Genomic DNA, 7118 nt, shown 5'->3' with positions numbered 1-7118 from the left:
ACTCTCTGGGATCTTCCACCCTTCCATCCTCGAAGCCCCCTCAACCCCATCTCTGTCCAGGCCCCGGGCCTACCGCATGGCCGCCCCTCCCCCGCCCAGCAGCAGCGGCTGGACGGGGGGGGGGAATCTGACCTCCTCCCGCGATGTCCAAAAAGAGAGAGTGCCAAGGGCAGTGCCCTGCTTTTAACCCCTGTGTATTCTCGGAGGTGTGTCCAAACCCCACTGGCTACACCGGGTGCCAGTCTCAAACCCAAAACCTTCATTGGTTTGACCACAGCTTCCCAGAATTCCCACTCCTTCCTGGTCAAACCACGACAGTGGTTTACACAAAATAAACTTTAATATATCTTTTAATTTACATGTATTTGCGTGTTGACATAAGTGTCAAAGCCAAAAGTCCACCTTATCTTTCTTCCTCCATTTGCACTTCGTTATCACAACTTGGACCACTGTTGGTCCAAGCATTCAATGGCATTGAAAGTCTATTTAATGTAAAACTAACGGCCGACTCTCAAAGCAATCTTAAAGAAAACTTTGGACAAGTTCCTGGCTTCTTTTGATAGATGGCTACTGGATTAATCAGAACTCATTTATAAAATGTCGTTAGGAAGTAGGAGAAATATTTTAGTGAGAAAACGTGTTGATCTGGCATGGTTGTAAATATATTTTCTTTTCTTTTTAATGACAATCATATGATAGTTAAGGATTTTCTTAAAGCCCTCTCTCTCTCTTTGATTCATATGAATAGTTATTCAGAATGCCTTTCCTTTTAAAAAGAAACTCCAGCAGAATAATTGCAGAGAAAAGCAGATTAAAATTCTAATCAAAGCTTTAAGCTTTTAAAATGGCTCTTACATTTCCTTCACAGATAATGAAGTAGGCTGTAGTCTAGAAGTTTGGCTTTGGTTTTTGTTTTGTTGATTTAATTTCTTTTTCTTCTTAAGTGGTCAGTTGTCTTACCACCAGAGAAGTGGCAGTTTCCATTTTCAGACTGATGAAAGAAAAATCTGAATCTTTTAATAAGAAAGCTTTAGGGACCAGTAAAAGAATGTATCAGGAAAAAAAAAAGATTAGGGTTTTATAGTCATTATCCTGTGTGGATAAGTTAGGAATTTTTACTTAGATTCAATTGGTTTTCCTTGGTAAATTTCAGTAGTAAAATAGTTAAGCAAATCATCAGTAGTAAAATAGTTAATCAAACTCGGACTCATCTGAGTTTCACTTATATTCTTCTAAAGCTGAAAAATATCCCCTCTGTAATGAAGTATCCAAAAGATAGTGATTTACTTTTTGCATGGGATGTTCCCCAACACCCCTCCCCAGTTCTGTGCAATGCCTGGTCATCTTGGTGTCTGGCTGGGAATATCCTTGTCCATCTACATGGGGTTTGATAGGGCTAAGCCATTCTGGTCATCTTCTCACTGGTGCTGGTACAGTAAGTCTGGTAAATTAGCACAGAAGATTAGTTCAAATAGGTTTGGGTTTGGTTGTTTTTTTTTTTTTTTTAATTTTGTTTTTGTTTGTTTTTTTTAAATTTTTTTCCTTCTTTTCTTTCTTTTCAATCATGAGTAGGAACTCTGAGAAATATAATTTGGAGATGAGAAAAATGAACGGCTGAGGGTACCATCAGTAAAAACACACACAACATTTTCTCAGTTCAGAATATAACTAAACAGTGCCTTTGTGGATGAAATTAAACTCTTTCTGTGCACCACCACTTGTAAACAAACCATCCCATATCCATTCAACCCTTGGGAGACTTGGGTGGTTCATTGCACCCTGCACGTGGTGGTGACATTGTGCCTGGTGAAGTCTGCAGAGTTCTGTTTGATGTGCATTGTGACAATAGGTATGGCTTGCAACCACGAAACTTTATGGTGTGTAAAAAGGCAGTTTATATTTTTTTAAATTGAGATCTGGAACAAAAGGAAAGTTCTATTTTTAGTCTTCTTTTTTTGAAAGGTTTACTGTGTCTTTTTCTAAAAAATATTACCAACATAAAAACATTAATATTGGGCTTGATCTGAGGCTACCGATCCACCTATTTAAAACAAGTTGTCATGATTTTTCTTGAAAAAATCTTACATTATGACATTTAAAATGTGGACCATTACCTGCTGTTAAGTATTTTGAAATATATTAATAAGTAAAAAAAGTTAAAAAAAAATTCTGCAACTTTCTGTGTTTATTTCCATGGCCTCATCAACACTGAAGGAGTATCTTTCTTCTATGAGAAAAAAGAAAAATGCTTATTAATACAAAGCTTAGAGTCAAGGGTTCAGAATGATTTAATTTTTTAAGAGAAACATTTTTTGTGATTACAATAATTCTGGAAAGGACTCTATGAGATACTGCTGCACTTATATCTGCTAGTCTTCTCTGGTCTATTTACCTTCCTAAAATAATTTTACATACCTTACTGACATCGGAATTGGAGAAAGATCTGTTGAAAGGCTTTATATTTTGCAACTTTTCTTGCCCTGTGTCCGTGCTCTTATAATGCATCCTCTCTGATATTATGCACACATAAAAAATGTGGAAAAGCTGTGGATCTTAACACTTATTTTCTTCAGCTAAGCAGCCATACTGTATTATGATCAAGATTATGAGAAAAATGAACAGAAGAGAGTTTCGTTTAGGGGCTTTTTTTTGTTTGATTTGGAGGGTTTTATAGTGTGTGTGTTTTTGTTAGCCTGGGGTTTTTATTTTATTTTTATCCATCGATTCTGTAATCTCTAGTGAGCTGTTCTGTGAGCTGTAATGCTTATTGTTACTTTTTAATGCAAACTCTTTGGAAATATTCATGTCTTCTAGTTATGGTTTGTAATATAGCTAAATACAAATCTTGATTTTTACAGCTACATTTTTTGTATATGTCTGGTAGAAAGTATCTTGTCTTGGGTTGATATAAAGATCCTAATACTCTGGGGTGGATAATAAGATTTTTATTCCCAAATCTATCCCTTGAATTGAGGTTTGTGAAAATATCAGGCTGAAATGGCTTTATGGTGCAAGATTGTGATGTCTATTTAACAGGGCTTTTTTCCTAAAAGCTGCCTTCACCTCTAAGCCAGGTAACCACAATTTAGTGTAAGCTTCATATATATGCATATATTTGTCTAGGGGCCAAAACGCAACTATTAATATTGCTGGTGTGAAATATGCTAAAAATTCTGAGAAGAAGGTAATGTTTTTCGTTACGTCCATTTGCTTGCTTTTCACTCTCAAACGCTGCATTTGTCACGGAGTTCCTTGGGCTGGCTTCTGGGGGGTCTGTCAAGCCCAAGTAAAATTCTGCTGAAAGCACAGCGTGGTTAGGATGACTGGGTGTGTTCTTGGTGGGCTAGGTCTACCTTGCACTCATGCCACACTCTTTTATCCAGCTGTTCCTGCACTTGATTGCACACCTGATGAGAGGACCATAAGGAGTCACAATAAGGAGTTTTTCTGGAGAGCCATGGGCTTGCTGTGTGCAAGGGGAATGCTTTGTCTGTTACTGAAACAGGATTATTGCATTTGAGGGTCTCTGGGAATACCTGCTTAATGGTAGTGAAGTGATCTCGAAACTTTGCCAGCCAGTACTGTGTCAGGTTAATATGCAGGCCCATCGGAGGCAGGATTCTTCAAGATCTCAGAAGGGACATCTGTCTAACATTCTTTGATCTCTGATCTCCTCTCTTTGTAGCTATCTGGGTCAGTCATTACTTTCTCAAAGCCACACACTGAGAAGATGACACTTCCACACACTCCAACTTCTAGATATAAAGAAGAAAATTTACACTACTCTGAGCTACAACTCTGCCTGACTTTTCTTGGAGGCCACCATGTATTGCAGCGATGATGCAATGAAAGGTTGATTTCTAGAAGAAAATTCATAATAATTTCCCTTACAACATCTGTTGTAAATGGCATGATATAGAAGCAAGTTCTCCTGATTGTCAGTTATTTTGAACTATGTTCTGCAGTAATTCTCATGGATTTTCTTGGGGACTTCAGAATTGATGGCATGGTACAATGTGTGCATGGTGATAGAAGGGTGACAAGTATGTGCAGGATATCCTTTCTTATGTTAAAGACTTAGACTTGACAAAAATTAATACTTTTTTTCCCACCAGTTACTGCAGTTCCTCATGATCAAATCCCAATTTAAAAAAAAAAAGCATGTATGCTTTGTGCCATCCATACAATTACTCTGGGTGGAGTTCTCTCTCTGTATATGTTCTGAAGAGTCCTAAAACAAATTACCCTGTGATATTGTTTCAGATGCAATAGTTTTGTACCATTGAAGCAAAGCAAACTGTAAATTGCAAAACAAAGAATAAAACCATAATTACTGCTTTCATTTATTCATACCATATTAATGCAATATAATTATCTGGCAGGCAGGATTTTATGAGTACTCAACAGAAAACCACCAAATGGTTGTTCTAATGAACACATAAAAACTAACACTTTTAAGCAGTAAATCACATTCTGTTACTTTTACATTGACAAATGCCTTTGAACTTTATAATTGGAAATAATGTATTTTGGCACCCTGTAAAAGGCTCTTCAAGTACTATTGTGTTTGGAAGTATTTCAAAATGGACAGAAGTGCCAATGGGATACCTTAAGAATTGTTATGGAGATTTTTGCAGTGCACCTGCACAGGGCAATATATTTTTTCATGTGCATTCTGGTCACCTAAAGATTTCTTAAGGAATTGGGATCCTAAATAAGGCTTTAGGCTTGGGTTATATACAAATCACAGTACATGGAGCTGCTTGAAAGCACAAAATGAATTCCCAAACCAAAATTTTTTTAAAGTTATTAAGGATTAAAAATTTTCATAAGAACTTAAAAGAGCACAGTTGCCCACCTCAAACATTGTTAAGGCCACAGAAGGACTTTGCCATGAAATAAGCACAGAAGGGAGCGACAGGACAGTGCTAACTCCAGGCCTGGTAGAGATGAGACCCGGGTAGCACATCCTGAGTAATGCATCCAGACAAAAATCTCCACTGTGGCAAAGTGTGAATCAGTGACTGCTTGTAGTGGTCAAACAAAGAGCAGGGCAGGTTCTAGGACAGATGGCATCTCTGACCACCAACAACCACTCCCCCAAACAGGCCTCTGTGGATTCCTGGAACCTGGACTGTCAGTTAAGCTGTTGTGAGAGGAACTTGTGATAAAATTAGATTGTATTTTTGCCTGAGTGTTGTCTCTGACATAGAGAGATAACAACAAAGCTGGTGGAGAAGAACACATCACTAAAAATGGGCACGAAGAATGAAGGAAAGCCAACTCAGCAACTGTAGTGAAATCAGTTTGGTTTGGGCAAAATGTAATTTTGACAGGGGAGATTGAGGCTGTCAACTCATGGCTCACAGACCCAAGAAACCCAGCAACCCAAAAGGCAGAGCATGGGACTAATTAGAGAGGGACTTCTTGTTGGAATGCATCAAATAGAAGCCTCTCTGAGTCCCTCAGAGAGAAAAAAGAATGCAGGGTTCGAATCAGAACCTCTAGAGAAGCTGAAATATATTAAACCACACAGATATGAAATAGAAGTGCAAATTTTAGTTTTAAGGAAATAGAAATGTATTTTAAGTGTCTTAAGAGACTGTATTAGCTAGTAAGAGGCCCTAAAGCCTAGTTTAACTTAGCTCCAAACATAACAAAAATGGAGCAGAACATTGCTCTTGTCTCTAGATAGAATAGATAGAACTATTTGTGTAAATAAATAAAATTATATATGCAGATTTTAAGTATGAAGACATATAGTACCATTTGTGTAAATAGATAAAACTATATGTGTAGGTTTTGTGTAAGGACTAACACTACTTTCACACATTAGAATTAAGTTCAGATTGGTGTAGAAAGAATATTTTAGAATCGTGTCTTTAGCTTGAATGATGATTGAACGATTTATTAATAAAATCCCTGTATTGAGGTGCAGAAGGAGAGAAGAAGAAGAAAGGTGTGGGAGCTGTTGTTGCTGCTGCTGCTTCTGCTCAGGCCTTTATGCCAGAAAGCTTTATGCATGGACTTTAATTCTCTGAACTCCTTGCCTTTGAGACTGATGTATTCATGCAATAAACAACTTTACTACAACCAGCAACTGCTCTCATCTCTTTGAAGACCCAAGAAAACCTCAACAGGGACTCATTTAACCAACAGAATAAGAGAACTGTGTAGTCAATGAGCATTAATTCCTTTGTTTGCTAAAATGTGTAAATACAGAAAAGTTCTCAATGACCCAGACATCCCACCACTGAGAAGCCCAGGATGAAGAGGGACCAATGGGACACTGTTGGATCCACGGGTCATGACTATTTCTGCTTGATGTCTGTCTCTCTCTCTCTGAGAAAGAAGGGAAAAAAAAGGCTAACTTGACCTTCATGAGAAAATGTATTTTTTAATATTATTTAGAGAAACACTTTACTAATTGTTGCCACATTTAGATAGCTCTAAAAGCCTTTTAAAATACGCAATATGAAATAAAGCCACAATCCTAACAGGCAGAATTGATTTTAAAGAGCATACATAGGGTGGAAGAAATCAATCAAAACAAATTTGTGAAGTTCAAGTTATAACTTTCTTCTCTGGAAGTTCATTTTTTTGGTCCATCAACATGATGAGCAAACTGTTGGTACAGGGTATAATAGAGCAGTGGCCTGATTTACGTGAGTGAAACTACATCATGTTTAACCTATTTCTTCTCCAGAATTGATAGTTAGAAGACAATTTATTAATCTAAAGATTTTTGCATTTTGTTCTATATGTCCTTTATCCTCCATCTTTAAGAGAAATTCTGTATTCAAAACCACCTTGATTCTGAATTATTTCTGTGTTGAATAGGGTTTTTCTGGGATTAAAAAATGACATAAAAACATGCAATGCTTGTGCACTGAGTTGCTGGTGACCAGACTGTGACATCCTGTACTGCGGCTCTGAACAGATGTGGTATCAAAGATGGAGGGGAATCTTATGCTAAAGAAATAATGTTCTAAAGCTGTCTTCATGGTTTTCAATCTAAACTACAGGGGAAAAAATATTGACATGCAAACTGTCATTGGCAAAAAAGATCTTGTTTTTTTCTGTAATCAAATATGCTAACTGATGCTAATCTTTTAGCC

The sequence above is a fragment of the Zonotrichia leucophrys genome, chromosome 2 (assembly GCF_028769735.1).
Source record: "Zonotrichia leucophrys gambelii isolate GWCS_2022_RI chromosome 2, RI_Zleu_2.0, whole genome shotgun sequence".
Taxonomy (NCBI): Eukaryota; Metazoa; Chordata; class Aves; order Passeriformes; family Passerellidae; genus Zonotrichia; species Zonotrichia leucophrys.
This window is presented reverse-complemented; position numbering follows the sequence as displayed.